This window comes from Heloderma suspectum, chromosome 2 (assembly GCF_057233095.1).
Source record: "Heloderma suspectum isolate Gila_16-S chromosome 2, 16-S_ref, whole genome shotgun sequence".
Taxonomy (NCBI): domain Eukaryota; kingdom Metazoa; phylum Chordata; class Lepidosauria; order Squamata; family Helodermatidae; genus Heloderma; species Heloderma suspectum.
In genome coordinates, this window is record NC_139459.1 from 271,346,729 (window position 1) to 271,366,363 (window position 19,635).

At 43.0% G+C, this 19,635-nt stretch overlaps 1 protein-coding gene across 5 annotated transcripts in view; it reads left to right on the plus strand.

Moving 5' to 3' along the window:
- Nucleotides 1-19,635, plus strand: part of LARP1 (La ribonucleoprotein 1, translational regulator) — a 105,359-nt gene that overhangs the window by 50,571 nt on the left and 35,153 nt on the right. The gene's annotated exons all lie outside the window — the stretch shown is intronic.

A 19,635-nucleotide genomic window follows, 5' to 3' on the forward strand; every position in this document is an offset into this window, starting at 1 on the left:
TATTTTTTCATAGAATGTAAGACAAAGTGTTTATATATTGTTACCAAGCCTTTACTGCCCCCCGGTTGATTTCTAAAAATGATGTTATAAGAAGACAATTATAGAAAGTCTAGAGATATAAAATATCTGGAAATAATGAAGCCATGGGGAAAAATCTTTTTTAATCCTCTCTGTAAGATTCTCAGCATAGTTATGTCTTCCATTTATTACTGAAATTACTGATTTAATGTATCTTTTACTGATAGACGTTTTGGGATGTTCTAAGTCATGCTCAGTTTCCCAACATGTGAATAGAGTCACCATATCATAATATGAAAGAAAATTTACATTTTTGACAGTTTGGGGTTTTTTTTCTACAGAGTCCTGTGTTTCTGGACTTGTCTTCCTCTGCCTCCAGTTCTTCCTGCTTCTTCTAGCTTCTAGGATGATTCTGATGTTTGAGGGACTACTTGCTGAAGTATCCTCTGGTCAGACATAAACCAGGAATCTAAAATATGTTATATATAACTTGGTTTGCTCATAAAATTAATCATGTTTGGTATATTAAATTTTAAAAGCATAGTTTATTCAGACAATAATTACAAATTTACTGAGTTCACTTTTTAAAGTTTTCAGATATAATGATAATTTTATGAGCAAACCATCTTATATGTAATGTAACTTTAGCAACATAAAGGCTGCTTTATGTTCCTAAAACAGCCTTCCTGAACTTGGTGCCCTGTAGATGTTTTGGACTACAATGGCCAGCATTCCTGACCATTGGCCATCCTATCTGAGCCTGATAGAAGCTGAAGTCCAAAATATTTGGAGGGCACGAAGATGGGGAAGGGTGACCTAAAGCAACAAAAGGATTTTAGATCTGCAAAGAGTGCTTAAAAATAAGTATTGCTTATTTTTCCATTTTTCCTAAAATTTCCACACACACACACACACCCTCCCTCCCGGAAAAACCTGAGTTTTTCCATGGCTTCAAAATTTCTGGAAATTTTACATCTCTGGTGCCAGCAAGGAAAGATTAGGGGTGGACGAAAGTCACTTACCTTTTCTCGCAGCTTGTTCGCGGTGGGGGGGAGCGCTTCGCTGCTCCCCCCGCGAAGTTCAGGCCGGGGGGGGAGGCTTCCTGCCTCGCCCGGCCGAAATTCAGGCCGGGGGGGAGGCTTCCCGCCTCGCCCGGAGAAACCCAGGCCGGGGAGGAGGCTTGCCGCCTCGCCCGACCGCGAACGCGAAAGTAAAAAAAACAACAAAAAAACGCCCCCTGATAGGTTACGTGACGATTCACGTAGCCTATCACGGCTGACTTTGCAAATGTAGCCGTGATAGGCTACGTGAATCGTCACGTAGCCTATCAGGGGACTTTTTTTTTTGTTTTTTTTCTTTGATTGCAATGGCGGCGGCGGCAGCTGGTCGAAAGACCGGCTGCTGCTCCCGCCCCGCTCGAACACCCGACGAACCGCCAGCCGGACCCGCTGCCGGGAGGGACATTCAGGGAAGGTAAGTCCCGTCCCGGGGGGGCTGCAGGGGGGGCGGAGGATTTCTCCCCGAAACTTGTTCGGGGGGGCCGAACACGTTGGTGCTCGGCCCCCCGAAGTTTCGGGGAGAAATTCTCCGCCATCCCTAGGAAAGATTCCTAAAAGAACTTGACCTGGTTTGCACAGGACAACAATCCAGAGTATGGGTTGAGTGTGGATTGTTGGCTGTCATTATGTGCAAACCCTGCACTTCGGTTTAGCTGTGGGTTGTTAAATACAAACAACGGAGAGTTCACAACCCAACAACAAACTGTGGGTTTTCTTCCTGGGTTGTTCATGGTTAACAATCCATAGTTAGACCATATTGCAGGGTTCGCATATAATGACAGCCCACGATTCAACAACCATGATTCTTTGACAACCCATACTCAGCCTGCACTCTGGGTTGTCATTACACACGAACCAGGTCACAATCTTTTATAGCAACCAACGGAGAAACAACTGCAACTCAAAAGAATTTGTTTTCAAAAGGTTGTGTGCAATCAAAATGTCTTTGTTGATCCAAACAGTTCTCTATTTAGCTATAATTGAGAGTAAGGAGAAGGCAAAAGGAGAAGGGGACGGCAGAGGATGAGATGGCTAGATAGCATCACCAATGCAATGAATATGAACTTGAGCACGCTCCGGGAGAGAGCGCAGGACAGGAAGGCCTGGTGTGCTATGGTCCATGGGGTCACGAAGAGTTGGGCGCAACTGAACAACAACAACAAGGAGAAAGTTGAAGAAAATTAAGCTGTGAACAATTCTGAGTTGTATTTATACAAGGATGCGTTTCTTCCTCGTATTTAAATAACAAATATGGAGTGCCTGAAGCCAACAGTGTGTGTCTAGTGTGTAGAGGCTTCTTGTCATTGCTGTTTCAACATTGCTGTTGAAAGAGATCATTGCCAATAGCAGTCTAACTGATAAGCACTACAGCTACTAATTTAATTTAAACTTGTGTTCAGCCCTCTTGGGGGAAAGTGCCTTGTTTATACAGGTGGGCTGGATCAATCAATTATACTGGAGGTGGTTTCGGTTTTTTAAGCAAAGTGCTAGCTTTATTCTTCCTTGATTTTGCTTCAGCCCTTTAATATTCTTCTTAGCCTCCAACCAAATAGAATAAGCGGAACTTTGTAAGCTTTGGCAACAGTGGCTCATCATGGCGCTCATGCTAGCTTGGAATGTCTGAATGGGAACTACGCAGTCCTGTTGGTTGGTACCAGAGGAGGTTCTAATTAGAAAATGCAGGTCTGTGACAGCTTAGCAGCCTAGAAACATCTGTGTTGGGTCTCATCAAGTGTTGCCTTGAAAGCTCTGTATAAAGTTGAGACACAGGTACAAGTATTGGTTATTCTAGATGAAAAGTAATATGTAAAGTAAGGCTAGGGGGAGGACCCATAGCTCAGTTGTAGAGCAGCACATGTTAGCAGGCATAAGGTCCCAGCTTTGCCACTTTAGTAGTCTCTGGTAACAGGATTAGGAAGAACCTCTGAATGATACCTTGGAAACTTGCTGCCAGTCAAACTAGAAAGTACTAGGCTAAACTGAGCAATGGTCTTAACTCAGCATTCCCCAACCTCCAGAGGGCATCAGGTTGGGGAATGCTAGACTGACATGATAAAAGGAAACCACTGCATATAACAAGTTATGTGAGCTGGTTTTTAAGGACTAGGTCCTAAAAGGTTGCCTATAAATTCCTGTATAAATAAATAATGCTACTTCCTATTTTAATAGGTTACTATACTCAAAACTGCACTATTTACTTTTCCTCATTAATCATCTTGATATGTTTTTCTCAAAAGCATATAATCATATCTCCATATGCGATCAGCATTGCTTCTTGCTTCCACATACTGTGGATCAAAAATGCTTTTTCTCCATAGACGTTGCTATTGTGACTGTGATTGCTTGGCCTTTGCCAAAATTTTGTATCCCCTCAAAATCTATCTCAAAATTTTGTGCTTGTTTTGTGCCACCAACTCTGAGTTTTGTGCTGTCACCCTTAAGTATGTAATAGATATATCCTGTGTGGGGGTCCTACTGAACCACCCCAAAACCGGACATAGTGATGTCTCCTCAAAACCTATGCCAAGGTTTTGTGTTGTCCTGTTCCACAAAGCCCAAGTTTTGTACTGCCACCTCCTAGTGTGTCATGCCATATTCAGTCAGGGTGAAGAAAAAAAGTATTTCTAGAAAATAAATCCTTGGATTACTGTGATCTATAGCATCCCAGTTCCACAATGGGTTTGGATTCATAAAGAAGCCACATAATGCTTTGATTATGGGGACCCGATTTGAATGGGCCAATTTGACAGACAAAGGGAATTGTTTATGGTCAAGACTGCAGGTCCTGTTTTATAGCACAAAACTAGCACAAAACTTTGCCATAGGTTTTGAAAGGATACCAGAGTTCATGCTTCATTGTTGGGTTTTGGGGCTGGATATGTCATCACACATAAGACAGAGGTCTCCAACCTTTTGGGGCTGGTGGTCACATTGGAATTGTGTTATGGGCACTCTCACAAAATGGCTGCCATGAGGGGTTGTCTATTTGCATTGTCATGGGGTATGTGGTTAGTCACAAAACGCCCATTTCCTAGAAGGCAAAACTGCTGAAGCTAAAAGAAACATAATTTGCCCAAGAAGCTAAATACAAGGGGTGGAGGGCAGTATTTGGGCTGAAAAGAACTCATAAATTTAGATATCAATAAAAATAACTTAAAGTGCAAACCATAGTGTGGCTTAAGGAGAAAACCCTGTATTGACTAATGAAACTATGCTTTTTGCTGTATGACTGCTTTTATTCCGTTGGCACAGCTCCTGCATGGGAACTGTTGTCTTGTGTGTCAGGATTTCACTTTTCAATAAGAAGTAGACTTGGGCCTGGCATGGAATATTATATTTCTGAAAGTAGTGAGACATTGGGCTTTCAAGCAACTAATATAACCTGCATCAAAATTCAGTCTCATACGGGACATGTGCTGAGATGAGTGACTAAGGCATGACCACTAAATCACAAAAAGGAGACTGGTCACTCAGCTCTCTGAGGTTTTGAAGAGAATTGGAAGCATTTTAAATTAGAATATGGAATTCAGTTGTCAAATCATTCCCACTCCCTTGATCCTTATTGCTCTCCTTGGCCCTTGTGAAGGTGGCCTGTTCAGAATCCATTGTTCTAATTTCTATGGGTGAAGAAGTAGAATAGATCATCCTGTATTGCTGGATTTCAGTTTATCTCATAGTTTATCCTATGTGGAGTCTGCCATTCTCTGCACAATTGGGCACAGGCCAGTTACCTTGGCAGAGGGGATGCAAGAGAAGAAGATTGGTTTTCCCTTGGCTTGGGACAGACATCGGTAGCTTCTTGGGGTTGTCATGGAGGATTTGTAGGCAGGGATGGAAGCATTATTTATAGCACTAAATATAGTTGACTATGCTTTCATAGAGCAAGTTTTCACTCACGTGACCATTTTCCTTTTTCCTTGGCTGCCAATCTGTGCTGAGATCATGTATCTGAATGGGTAATAATTAACTGTTAATGAGCTTTTCATTAGAAGCCAGACTGCATATGTGCAGGGAGGCATAGCCAAGGCACTGTGGAAGAGCCTGGTTTCATTCTGTCTTAGAACAGGGTTGCACTGCTTTTAGGCTATAGTCCTGTCTACTAAATACTCTAGATTTTATTCCCTTGACAGTGAAACTTTTTGGTTTAGGATTTCTTGTAAGAGGTGCTATTTATTTTAAATAAGAAGGAAAGTTTGACCCACATGGCTTTCCAGTGGAGATCCTTTTGGGGTAGGGGCGGTGTTTGCTGGTGACTTAAGCTACGGTGGCCATTGGTTGGGCTTGAGCACAATTCTTTGGAGTTGCCCCGGTGAGAGTAGATCTCAGAAGCTGGCTATTTGTGTTCATGGAGGTGCATTTTGATAGCTGAAAAAAAATGTGTAGCTTTTCCCAAGAGCTGTTATAGCCCAAGGTTATGATAGACAGGCGCAGGTGGAAGGACTAACGTGGCATTCAGCTAGGAAGCAGCTCTCTCTTCCTGGAGTGAGAAAAACCCAGCCCATTTCTGTGAGTGCATTCGCTCCTCCCTCTTCTGTTAACAGTTTCTTTTACTTCGAGTGTGTGCTTTCCAATTGGACTACAGACTTGGACTACAGTTGCAAATGTGGGGTTTTGATCTAGTGACACAGGAGAGAGCTGCTAATTGAGTAACTTACCTCTGACTGTTTCTGGAATGGCAGTCAAGCAGTGGATTTCCCCGCCACAATCTTTCTCTTCCATTTTAACATGCTGCAAGTGAATGAGGTACACCTGTCAAATTAGGTCTTGAGCTGTTCATTCGTTTTCTCCCCCCACCCTTCCTGTCTGTCTGTCTGCTGTTTGGAGAAGGCATGGTGACCTAGCTGTGTGTGTGTGCGTTTTAAAGGGCTCGGAATGTCCTTTGAATTAGAATGGGGAGGATAATCGGTTGAATAAATGACCTTGAGCATGTAAATGATTGGCTTGCTCTTTTCCAACTCATACAGTGTGTGTGTGTGTGTGTGTGTGCAGGTTCGCATGTGCAGAGACGCTAAATATCCATTTGCTGCTAACATCAAACTTATCTTTATAAACACCACTCTGTTTTTGGAGTCAGTGTTTTTGGGTAGGTTAGTATAGGACCACTGCAGGAATGAAAGGGTTGGTGGTATATATTATAGTCTTCTATTATCTGGTGATAAAAGGTCTGCAGATGCTTTTTGTTGGAGAACTTTATTTTTACGGCAAGGTGGAGTTTTATAATGCCCTCCATACAGATTACAATAATTAAATAAAACAATCTATCTCTTCCCCCTCCCTCCCTCCCTCCTGTAAGTGAAATCTGACACCAGAGTTACTGGTACTGCAGCTTAAGGGAGTTTCCAGCATTGCCTTTCATACTGTGCCCACTTACTTGGGTTTTCACTGCCTTGTTGTGGTGAAGGGGCTTGCGTAACTCAGTGAAGCCATAAGCTATGCCGTGCAGGGCCACCCAAGACAGACAGGTCATGGCAGAGAGTTCTGACAAAATGTGGTCCACTGGAGAAGGAAATGGCAACCAACTCCAGTATTCTTGCCAAGAAAACCCCATGGAACGTATCACAAGGCTAAAAGATATAACGCTGGAAGATGAGCCCCTCAGGTCGGAAGGTGTCCAATATACTACTGGGGAAGAGCAGAGGGTATTTCCAAGTAGCGCCAGAAAGAGTGAAGCGGCTGGGCCAAAGCCGAAAGGACACTCAGCTGTGGATGTGTCTGGTGGTGAAAAGAAAATCCGATGCTGTAAAGAACAATATTGTTTAGGAACCTGGAATGTCAGATCAATGAATCAAGGTAAGCTGGAGGTGGTCAAACATGAGATGGCAAGACTGAACATTGACGTCTTGGGAATCAGTGAACTAAAATGGACAAGCATGGGCGAATTTAATTCAGGTGACCATCATATCTACTATTGTGGGCAAGAATCCCTTAGAAGAAATGGAGTAGCACTCATAGTCAACAAAAGGGTGGGAAAAGCAGTACTGGGGTACAATCTTAAAAATGATAGAATGATCTCAGTACAAATCCAAGGCAAACCATTCAACATCACAGTAATTCAAGTCTATGCCCCAACCACTGAGGCCGAAGAAGCTGAGGTTGATCGGTTCTGTGAAGACCTACAACACCTTCTAGAACTAACACCAAAAAAGATGTCCTCTTCATCGTAGGGGATTGGAATGCTAAAGTAGGAAGTCAAGAAATCACTGGGGTAACAGGCAAGCGTGGCCTTGGTGTACAAAATGAAGCAGGACAAAAGCTAATAGAGTTTTGCCAAGAGAACACGCTGATCATAGCAAACACTCTTTTCCAACAGCACAAGAGACGACACTACACATGGACAACACCAGATGGTCAATATCGAAATCAGATTGATTACGTCCTTTGCAGCCAAGGATGGAGAAGCTCTATACAGTCCGTCAAAACAAGACCTGGAGCTGACTGTGGCTCAGATCATGAGCTTCTTGTTGCAAAATTTTGGCTTAAATTGAAGAACGTAGGGAAAACCACTAAACCATTCAGGTATGACCTAAATCATATCCCTTATGAATATACAGTAGAGGTGAGGAATAGATTTCAGGGATTAGACCTGATAGACAGAGTGCCTGAGGAAGTATAGACGGAGGTCCGTAACATTGTTCAGGAGGCAGCAGCTCAGTCCATCCCAAAGAAAAAGAAATGCAAGAAAGCAAAGTGGCTGTCTGAGGAGGCTTTACAAGTAGCTTAGGAAAGAAGGGAAGCGAAAAGCAAGGGAGAAAGGGGAAGATATGTCCAACTGAATGCAGAGTTCCAGAGAATAGCAAGGAGAGACAAGAAGGCCTTCTTAAATGAACAATGCAAAGAAATTGAGGAAAATAATAGAATGGGAAAGACTAGAGATCTCTTCCAGAAAATCGGAGATCTCAAGGGAACGTTTTGTGCAAAGACGGGCATGATCAAGGACAAAGAAGGCAGGGACCTAACAGAAGCAGATGAGATTCAGAAGAGGTGGAAAGAATACACAGCAGAACTATACAGGAAAGATCTGAATGTCCCTGATAGCCATGATAGTGCGGTCACTGAACTTGAGCCGGACATCCTCGAGAGTGAAGTCAAGTGGGCCTTAGGAAGCATGACTAACAACAAAGCTAGCGGAGATGACAGTATTCCAGCTGAGCTATTTAAAATCCTAAAAGATGATGCTGTTAAAGTGCTGCATTCAATATGCCAACAAATTTGGAACACTCAACAATGGCCGCAAGACTGGAAAAGGTCAGTTTACATTCCAATTCCAAAGAAGGGCAACGCCAAAGAGTGTTCAAACTACCACACAATTGCGCTCATTTGACATGCCAGCAAGGTGATGCTCAAAATCCTACAAGCTAGGTTTCAGCAGTATGCGAACCAAGAACTACCGGAAGTACAAGCTGGGTTTCGAAGAGGCAGAGGAACTAGAGAACAAATCGCCAACATTCACTGCATCATGGAGAAAGCAAGAGAATTCCAGAAAAACGTCTATTTCTGCTTCATTGACTATGCTAAAGCCTTTGATTGTGTGGATCACAACAAACTGTGGCAAATTCTTAAAGTGATGGGAGTACCAGACCACCTTACCTGTCTCCTGAGAAACCTGTATGAGGGACAAGAAGCAACAGTAAGAACCGGACATGGAACAACCGAGTGGTTCAAAATTGGGAAAGGAGTACGACAAGGCTGTATATTGTCACCCTGCTTATTTAACTTATATGCAGAGTACATCATGAGAAACGCCGGGTTGGATGAATCACAGGTCGGTATTAAGATTGTCGGGAGAATTATCAACAACCTCCGATATGCAGACGATACCACCCTAATGGCAGAGAGCGAAGAGGATCTAAAGAGCCTCTTTCTGAGGGTGAAAGAGGAGAGTGCAAAAGCTGGTTTGAAATTCAACATTAAAAAAACTAAGATCATGGCATCTGGCCCTATCACTTCCTGGCATATAGAAGGGGAAGAAATGGAAGCAGTGACAGATTTTACTTTCTTGGGCCCCAAGATCACCGCAGACGGTGACTGTAGCCATGAAATTAAAAGACGCTTGCTCCTTGGGAGGAAAGCTATGGCCAACCTAGACAGCATAGTAAGAAGCAGAGACATCACCTTGCCGACAAAGGTCCGTCTAATCAAAGCTATGGTTTTCCCAGTAGTAATGTATGGCTGTGAGAGCTGGACTATAAGGAAGGCTGAGCGCCGAAGAATTGATGCTTTCGAACTGTGGTGCTGGAGAAGACTCTTACGAGTGCCCTGGACTGCAAGGAGGTCAAATCAGTCCATCCTAAAGGAAATCAACCCTGAGTGCTCATTGGAAGGACAGATAGTGAAGCTGAAGCTCAAATATTTTGGCCACCTAATGCGGAGAGAAAACTGGGTTGCTGGGAAAGACTGAAGGCAAAAGGAGAAGGGGACGGCAGAGGATGAGATGGCTAGATAGCATCACCGATGCAATGAATATGAACTTGAGCACACTCTGGGAGAGAGCGCAGGACAGGAGGGCCTGGTGTGCTATGGTCCATGGGGTCACGAAGAGTTGGACACGACTGAATGACTGAACAACAATAAGATGGCATCCAAAATAGCGTCTTTACATTATTTTGGTATATTATGTAAGTATCATACATTCAATCAAGATGTCTTTCTCAGCATGCAACAAGAGAAAAAATAAACGTGGGGAATTTTTCTCGAGAAGAAAATAGAGGACTATTTATTATGTTAATTTCTGTATGTCTTGGCTCCTTTATTCTGTTTGATACCTTGTGAGACATTTTGCTAGATGCCCTTTAGGTAGTTCATTTTTTAAGAAAGCTCTGGATTTATTTTTTTTTAAAAATATCTTGAAGCTTAAGGTTGGAGATGCAGTTTCCGCTCATCCTCATGGTTTTGCTGCTTTACCTGACACTTTAATCTCACTTTCTTTTTATCAACACGCTGTGCTTTGAGGATTAAATTAAAAGTGAAATGTAATATTTCACTAGAAGCAAAATCAAATGGAATCTCCTCTTTCACAAACTTTTATTATTGTAGGAGGGTGTGGACATATGGAAAAGATGGACCTGAACTTCTCATGGAAATGTGGATGTATGAAATACAGGGAAAATAGTAAAGATGTCATTAAAGTTAGGTGCTTTAGAAGTAAAGAAAATAACAATGAAGATGGTTTAGGGTTTAAGAATCCATAGTTGCCATCTTAGTTCTTGAACTGTTGTTCTTGAAAACTTCCCCCTGCCAAAGGAATTTTTATAGATATATCTCCCTAAAGTTCCAAATTCATGGTGTACAGAAATTGCTTCAGCAGCAAGTTTATCTGAAGACCAACTTTTAACAACTTATGTTCTTTTCTGGGCGGTAGAATTCAATATAAATCAGTTGATTGCTTATCACTTTGATTACTGGTATTTGTGTTGAAGTTATATCAATTTCTCGTGTGGCGCAGAGTGGTAGGTGGCAGTATTGCAACCGAAACTCTCCCCATGACCTGAGTTCGATCCCAGTGGAAGCTGGGTCCCAGGTAGCCGGCTCAGGTTGACTCAGCCTTCCATCCTTCCAAGGTCAGTAAAATGAGTACCCAGCTTGCTGGGGGAAAGGTAGTCACGACTGGGGAAGGCAATGGCAAACCACCCCACTATAGTCTGCCATGAAAACGCCAGCGCAAGCGACGTCCCTCTAGGAGTCAGTAATGACTCGGTGCTTGCACAGGAGGAACCTTTCCTTTCTTATATCAATTTCTGTATGTAGTACTAGATCTATAACTGCTCATTCATACATGCAGGTCCTTATGTTATTCTGCAGCCATCAAGTGATAAACATGCATGTATGAACCAGACCTTGGTTTCCAGTTTCTTGTCAGATATGATAACAGAGCAGCCAAGTAGATCAGAAGTTCTGTTGATGAGTCCTTTTCCAAAGAAGAAATGCTGCTTGCTTAGGATGCATATATAATTTGTGCTGCTTTATATTAATTGGCTCTACCACCTGACTCTTCTTGGCTTTATCTATTCTTCATAAAACATTGCAAGGTCTTTGTGTCCTCAAAGCTCACTAGGTGCAAAACTAAGAATAAGAGCTGAAGTACAAGCCTAAAACCGCATATTAAACATGTGCTAGTTATGAGAATAACACATAATGCGTTGACACAGTCAAAGCATCACATTAGACAGTTAGCACAAGCAGCAGAATTTTGGGCAGAATTTCCTCAAGTAAGGAGGAATGGGATATGGTTCCTTGCACCTAACATTTTATGCTTGGAGCAAGTGTACTGGTTCTATCATCCCATTCCTCCTCCCATCCCCATCCCAAACTTGCGAATTCTTCAGAATCACCAATCTTAAACAGACATTTTCCTTGTGGCTCAATTACTAATGCATAAGAGAATCTGGGTACTGTAATGCTGACTCTGAAGGCTTCCAAATTAAGAATAATCTCAGTGAAGGAGGATTCCTGTGCCCTAAGGTGTTCCTTTTGCTAGAGCGGGGATGGGCAGAAGGTAGATCGGGATCTACTTGTAGATTTCTGGGTGATTTTAAGGAAATCAGCAAAGATTTCTGACTAATTGTAGTAATAATGGCAACAACAGTATCCCCATTATACTGCTGAAATGAAAGAAGCTGGAGGGGGGCAGGTAACCAGGAGTGGATTTTTGTGTGGAAGGACTGTGTGCTTCATTGAGTTCTGATACTCAAAACAAATTACTGGGCTCAGATTTCTTTAATTTGTAGTGTATGTGTTTTTCACCAGGCTCCAGTTGATGGATCTCAAGGTTCTAGGAAAGACTCACACACAGTAGATCATGCAAGCCTGAAGTCTGCCCACCTCTTGTCTAGAGTATAGCCTGTACCAAAAAGATGAAATCTTTCTCCAAAGGTCCTTTGAGATTCTGTGGTTTACTTTATTGTACAAATTGGACACACTATAAGGCAATGAATGATACAGCATAAGCTGAATAGACATGGGTTTGGCATGCAGGGTGGGGTGAAAGCAGCAGAAACAGCCTTTGGTCTAATTTCTCCAGAGGGTTGTTTTGCCAAACTTCCTGAGGCACTGAAACAATGCAACCCAGGAGATAACCCACTTCCAATTGGTGAGATAAGACGTTGAGATCTGTAGGACTAGTTACCAATGAGTGTTGTCTTGCTTTGTACATTTCCATTCTTATCAGTAACATAGGGCCAGTTTTTATCAGCTTCTGGTGTCTTGGGTGGATAAGGAGGGTAGAGATTGCTAGGTTTTTGCTTTTGGGGGTGTCTAAATTTGGATCACCCTTGTGGTAACTTAAGTATCCTCACACTATGTTTTTCAGTGAGAATTTTCGGTTTGTTGGTTGGCTCCATTTTTGGAGTGTGGGAGCCCTCATCAGCTAACATTGGTATGCTTTCAGTTCTTAATTCTACCATTGGGAGGAAGGGTTCTGCACCCACTTCTACCACACTACACGTATGAGGGGCTTCTGCATTCCTGGGATCTCTGTGAGTAAACAAGTTGCTGTGCTGCTGGTGTGAATACTAATTGCTGTTTATTGCTGATATTATCATGCAATACATGCACATAACATACAAAACTTAGTAAATGTAATATCCCTCCCCGAGTTTTTTTAAAAAAATCTTAATTAAAAGTTGCTAGGCTTTTGATGTGGCAAAAGTTAGTTCACTTTCCTGTTTACTCAAATATTATTTATTTATTTATTTTTATTTAAAATATTTCTTGGCTGCCTTTCAGGGCAGAAGCCCTCCCAAGGCAGCTTACAACAATAAAACACATAAAAACAACTAAAATATTAAAAGTGATAAAAACAACAATAAAAGCCAACAATAAAACCAACAATGATGTTAACAGCAGCAACAGCAACAATAGCAGTCATATCAACAGAAGGCCAAGGTAAAATAATACGTTTTCAAGGCCTTCTTAAAAGTCTGCAATGACGGAGCATGGCGGACCTCCAATGGCAGCTTGTTCCGAAGGTGTGGGGCCACTGCAGAGAAGGCCCTCTCACGTGTGGTCACCCACCTGACTGCTCTCATGGGTGGGCAAATGAGAAGGGCCTCTCTTTCTGATCTTAAAGTGCAGGCCGGCTGATATGGGTGTAGGCAGTCCTTCAAGTAACTTGGTCCCAAACGGTTTAAGGCTTTAAAGGTCAAAACCAGCACTTTGAATTGGGCTTGGAAACACATCAGTAACCAGTGCAGTTGGCGCAGTATAGGTGTTATATGATCACATCGCCTCACCCTACCAATACTCATGCTGCTGCATTCTGCACAAGCTGGAGTTGCTGAACCGTCTTCAAAGGCAGCCCCACGTATAGCGCATTGCACTAGTCCAGCCTGGATGTGACTAGTGCGTGGATAACTGGGTCATGGTCCGTCCTCTCCAGATAGGGCCGCAGTTGGCGCACCAGCCTAAGCTGGTAAAAAGCACTCCTGGACACCACAGCCACCTGGGCTTCCCCAGTTAGCTCAGAGTCCAGAAGGACTCCCAGACTGTGCACTTGGTCTTTCGGGAGAGTGCAACCCCATCTAAGACCAGTTGTAAACCTCCATCCAAAGTAGTTGGTTTTCCAAGCCACAGTACCTCCGTCTTGTTTGGATTAAGTTTCAGCTTGTTCACCCTCATCCATCCCAAAACAGCCTCCAGATGCTGGTTCAGGAGTTCCTTAGCCTCCCTGGGTTGTGCAGATGGAAACGAGAGATAGAGCTGAGTATCATCCGCATAGTGATGATATTTCAGCCCAAACTTCCTGATGACTACCCCCAGCGGTTTCATGTAGATGTTAAAAAGCATGGGGGACAAGATAGAACCTTGCAGCACCCCACAAGCTAGTGACCTTGGGGTGGAACCGAAGTCCCCCAGTACCACCTTCTGAGACAGCTCCTCCCGAAAGGACCGGAACAACTTTAAAACTGTGCCTTCCAAGCCCAATCCAGATAAACGTTTCAGAAGAATACCATGGTCAATGGTATCGAAAACCACTGAGAGGTCCAGAAGAACCAACAGGGTTGCACTCCTCCCATCCATTCCCTGGCATAAGTCATCAACCAGGGTGACCAGGGCTGTTCCCATCCCATAACCAGGTCTGAAACCTGATTGGAATGAATCTAAATAATCAGTTTCATCCAGAACTGCTTGGAGTTGTGAGGCCACCACATACCTTGCCCAAGAATGTAGCAGTACCTTGCCCAAGAATGGCAAATTTGACACGGGGCAGTAATTATCTGGAATCATAAGATCTAAATTTGGTTTCTTCAGCAAGGGCCTCACCACAACTTCTTTCAAAGCTGCGGGGACCTCGTTGTCCCTCAAGGAGGCATTTACCACCTCTGAGGTCCAGATATCCAGCCCAGCTCTGGCAGATTTCACAAGCCAGGATGGGCAAGGATCTAAAGGGCAAGCAGTAGGCCTCAGTCCTCCAAGCAAATTGTCCACATCCTCAGGTTGCACAAGCTGAAAGGTATCCATAACATGACTAGATGGTGCACTAGCCCCGTCCATATCAGACTCTATCAAAACAATGGCATCCAAGTCAGTGCGACTACGAGCGATTTTCTCTGCACAGTGCCTGGCAAATTGTTCACAGCGGGCCTTTGAGGGTTTGAGTTCGAGTTCTTGTTTTCCAAGGCCTACACCCAAGAGGCCTTTAACCACATGAAAGAGCTCCGCCGGATGACACTGAGCAGATGCAGTGGTGGCAGAGAAGTAGGATTTTTTCACCACCATCAGTGCCACAGAATAAGATCGCAAGTGGATTCTTACCTGTGTTTGGTCATATTGGTTCCAAGTCTTCTGCCATTTGCGCTCTAATTGTCAACACAATCGTTTCATTGCCCTCAGCTCCTCAGAATACCAAGGAGCGGACACAGTTCTACTTCTAGGTCGAGGATGTTTGGGAGTGATCATATCAATAGCCCGGGTCACCTCCTCATTCTAAGCGGTGACCTCGGCAGGACCGCCGGCTAAGTCTGCAGGAAAATCCCTAAGAGACCTCAAAAATCCATCTGGATTCATCAGTCTCCAGGGCTGGACCATCAAGGTGGCCTGAAGGTCAAAACTGATCAGATAATGATCTGTCCATGCCAAAGGAATCACTACTGGCTCCTCCACCCGCAGATCATTTTCTCCCAATCCAGCACAGAAAACCAGGTCCAAAGTGTGTCCTGCCACATGTGTTGGGCAAGTTATTATTTGAGACAGGCCCATGGTTGACATGGTGGTCATGAAGTCGTGAGCCGCTCCTGACAAAGTAGTCTCAGCATGAATATTAAAGTCCCCCAAGACCATAAGCTTTAGGGTCCTCAACATCACACTCGAGACCACCTCAGTCAGCTCAGGCAGGGAGACTGTTGGGCAGTGGGGTGGGCGGTACACCAACAGAATCCCTGTTCTGTCTCGGCTGCCCAACACCAGGCACAGACACTCAGAACGGCTGATTGTTGGATAGGAAGTTTGATCAGGGGGATAGAATCCCTGTAGACCAAGGCTACCTGCCTCGCCCTTCTAGGCGACCCTTTCTCTCACTAGCCGAGACTTGTAAGAGATTGAATGTACTTTAGCTGAAGATTTTCATTTGATACATATTGGAGATGTGTGTCTATTGGGGGCAGGGGGACTGCGCCCCTTCTTTGATTAGGGAAGAGTGTTGTGTTCCGTGGGGAGCTCATAAAGTTTTGCAGGGACACTGATATGGCTGTAGGTGTCATCTGGAAAATGCAGTTTGTGTCTGTAAGGATATCTTCTTCCTACTTAGAGGGAGGGGAATTAAACCTAGTTAGGAATATTATTTTATAAAACCGTATGTATTCTGGTATCTAATGTGTAGTCACTTTTGTTTTATGGGGTTAGCGACCATGGCTGGTTGGGTGGGTGGGTACTGGGATTCCGGATATAGTTTAAATATATAAATGAACACTCACTACACAAGCTTCCTAGGCAAGGGTATGAGAGCAGGAAAGAAGAGGGGGAACATAGTCATAATACCTATAGTGTGCTGTACTGTGGCTTTACACTCAGTCCAGAATTGCTTCTTTGGGACAGGCAGACAGTACCCCAGAGTTGAGTTTGGTTATATTTTAAGATGCACAATTGCCTGATGTAGAGAAAATTTAAGCCATGTCTTGGACCTGAAGCTATTCTCAATTCTTCCCTCTTGGTGACAGCAAAGTGGGCTGCAACCCTGCATAGTATATGAAAATTCTGCATAGTGTGGTTCTGTGGTGTTTTTGTGCCAGTTTTGGGACTTAAGAGTTGGGTGTTAAACTGTTGATGGAAACTGTGGGGGCAAGAAGGTTGGGAGAAGAGGGGTTGAAGAAGTATGCAGTGTGTGTGATATTTGGGGATGTGGGGGAGGAGAACAGAAAACTTAGGAGTAAGCTTGTGTGTCTGGACCGCCTCCCATATCTTTATCACTTTGCACAGAGCCCAAGCCTTGGTAGCATTCTGAGAGTGCCACCCATGGAATCCATTGAAACGTTCTTCCCTCCGTCTGGCAATGCCATCATATTTGAACTGTTCCTTTTAGTGCCTCTGCCTCTTTAGTGCCTCTTGCAAGCGAATAAATCCTTGCAAGGCACAATAGCACTTGGGATCATCTTGAGTCTCATATGACAGTGCTCCCTGTTCCATCCCTGTAAATCAGTTTGGCACCTTCTTATAAGGCAGTTCTTTAAAATGGCTGGTACAGTACATGTACGACTCTTTTTCTCTTGTGTGAAATGGGGGCTAATGTTCATTGCTGAAGGAAAATAGCTATCCCTCCAGGTTAGTCATGCCCCAGCTGGCACCCTCCAGATGTGTTGGGCTGCAACCAGGGTGGATAAAAAATAGATAACTAAAAACATGGAAAATATGTTTAAAATTCTGATTTTTTTATTATTTTTAATCATAAATAAAATACTAAATTTCTCTCTCATTTTAAAAATAAAATAGTTAAAATTAAGTTTCATCATAAACATGCTAAACCTATACTTACTGTCTCATAAAAATAAATTAATGCCTCTGTTACACTCACACTCACTCATGAAAATGGCTTAGTCCAACCTAACTACCAGCTCGTGCCTCTTTATAGTTCTGAGCTTTCGTTTTCTGTTTCTCTGACTAATGATACATATGCAAAGACACGGGCTGGATAGGATTGTTGTTCTCTCCTTATGAGGTGGTAGAGCTGGGCCAGTCAAGGCAGAGGAATTAGTTAAGACAGAAAGACAGTATAGCAGGGTGGATAAAAATCAAGTGGTTTTTTTAAAAAAAAACTTAAGTTTTTAAAAAATGGAATGTAAAGACTGAGTTTCTCTAAAATAATAACTAGATTAACATTAAGTAATTTGGATATAAGCATGTTAGCCATTCAGTTAATCTTGAAACTCAATCAACACATTGAATTAAAGGAGGCTTTTCTATGGAAATGAAGAACTGATCTGATCATTTCTCAGATATGAGTGTTGACATTCTGTCTACCAAACACAGGCATTTCATTTTCACCTGATGAAAATAAACTGTTTTAGTCTGCCCCAGTAATGATCAAACCATGCTTCCACTTATCAGTCATGGGCATTTCATTTTTAAACAAAATTGCCCAGTGTGCATCTGCTTGTATTCCCATACTTAGGCTGCAATCCTACAACCACTTACCTGGGAGTAAGCCCCACTGAACTCAGTGGAGCTTATTTCTGAGTAGACATGTATAGAATTGAGCCTCAAACTACCACGCAAAATGTGTACAGCAAGAAAAATACTGCTTGTAAGAATGAAACAGTGTAAATAGTACTCCATTTAGTTGTAAATTAAAATGATGTAGTGGTCAGATTTGCACCATTGTAGAGGAAATATATGAGAACGTTTCAATGGGAAACTTGATTTAAATCAGTGATTCAGATCAACCTTTTTCTTGCTGATTTAAATTACTGATTTAATTGCCTTGGCTTAAATCAGTCCACCCTGGCTACAACTCCTATCCCCAGCCAGCATGGCACATTTGGGGTGGGGATTATGGAACTTGTAGTTTAACACATCTGGAGGGCGCTGGGCTGGGGAAGCCTTACCTAGGTCACTCCATAGCATCTTAATTGAGGGTTTGCTGCTTTGGTAGTTTTTGAAGTTCTGATCTTTCTACAAAGCACTCAGCTGTTTGATCCCAAGCACAAACTTTCTCCCCTACACTTTGATAGATCTGATGGACTTGTTTTGAGGAGCTTATGGCAGGGAAAAGCATGATAATGTTGGCATTGGAATGTTAATGAGTATACTGTACCTGCCCATTTGGAGTGACAGTTAGTTAGTTAGCTACCTTTTAAAAGTCCATGTAAACAAGCAGTGGAAGAGGAAAGCTGATCTAACCTGATTTTATGCTGAATTCATAGGAACCCATGCAAGAATTACTACAGTGACAATTTCATTTGTGTTATAAGAGTTTAAGTAAACAGCTCACTCCGCAGTACATTTCCCCCAGTTAAGGCACTGTATGTAGCTGTTCTGTATCTATACGCAGAGGCCGCTGACCTGACTGATGTATGGAACGAAGTCAAACTAGCAATTTAATTTTGACATACTGTGCTGGTTTATATGTAACACTAAACCATGGTTTTAAGTTAAGTGTAATGTGGATGAGCCTGAATGGTTTCACGTCAGCTTGTTGAGCAACATACCAGAGTGTATTTTAAATCAGGATCCTTTTTTCCAATATAACACTAAGCAGGGATTCTTTAAGAGTGAAAGGAAATCTGCAGAGTCCTCCAGAGCAGAAGAAAGTGGGAAGTGCATGATCCTAGTGCTTCAGTAGCCAAATATGGAAGTGACCACACTTTGAACTGCCTGTATGGTATTGTTGTGTATTAAATTACATTCCATTGGTTGCTAGTCCACAAGCGGTGCTGGGCCACAATAAGTGTCTTCCTTCCCATTTTTCTCTTCTTTTTATTGGTGAGCAAACCAAAACTGTATGCCGATGGAGCATGTCGTTCTGAGTGCCCATGCACAGTCCATTACTGGGATAACTACAGTACGGGAATGTTTTTGCAGCTGGCAGCAGAGCTAAGAGTACTCTGTGGCTTCCTGCATGATCAGCTTCTAGATGATGTGTGGCTAGTATTTGTCTTATGGTGGTGAGACCCACTTATTTTAAGATTTTAATTTATAATCAGTTCTGATGTCAATTTGGGGGGGATCAAGTATCTGTAGGGATTTAATTCTAGGCATAATTGGTGATTTTACTAACAAAGGAAAATGTTCTCTGGAGACATTGGGGTTCTTTCCCACTCCATCCATTAGGAGGCAGACTCTTTTGAAGAAAGACTTGGGTGGGAGGCACCTCCCTCTTTCTCACTAGAGCCAGTCTTTCCCAGCCGTTACAGTGAAGGGGCACAGGTTCAAATCCTAAACTGTGGAGCCGATTCTATCTAGTTTAATCCTTTTCAGATCAGTATTTCCCATTCTTAAAGTGGGTGGGAGAACTATTTGAAGACAACATACTAAAACATCCCAGTAGACCTGTGGCTCTACATACTGCACTTGAATATCATGTTTCAATCTCCTGGTCTTCCCAGTACTGCTAGAAGATTGCATTCTTCCAGAG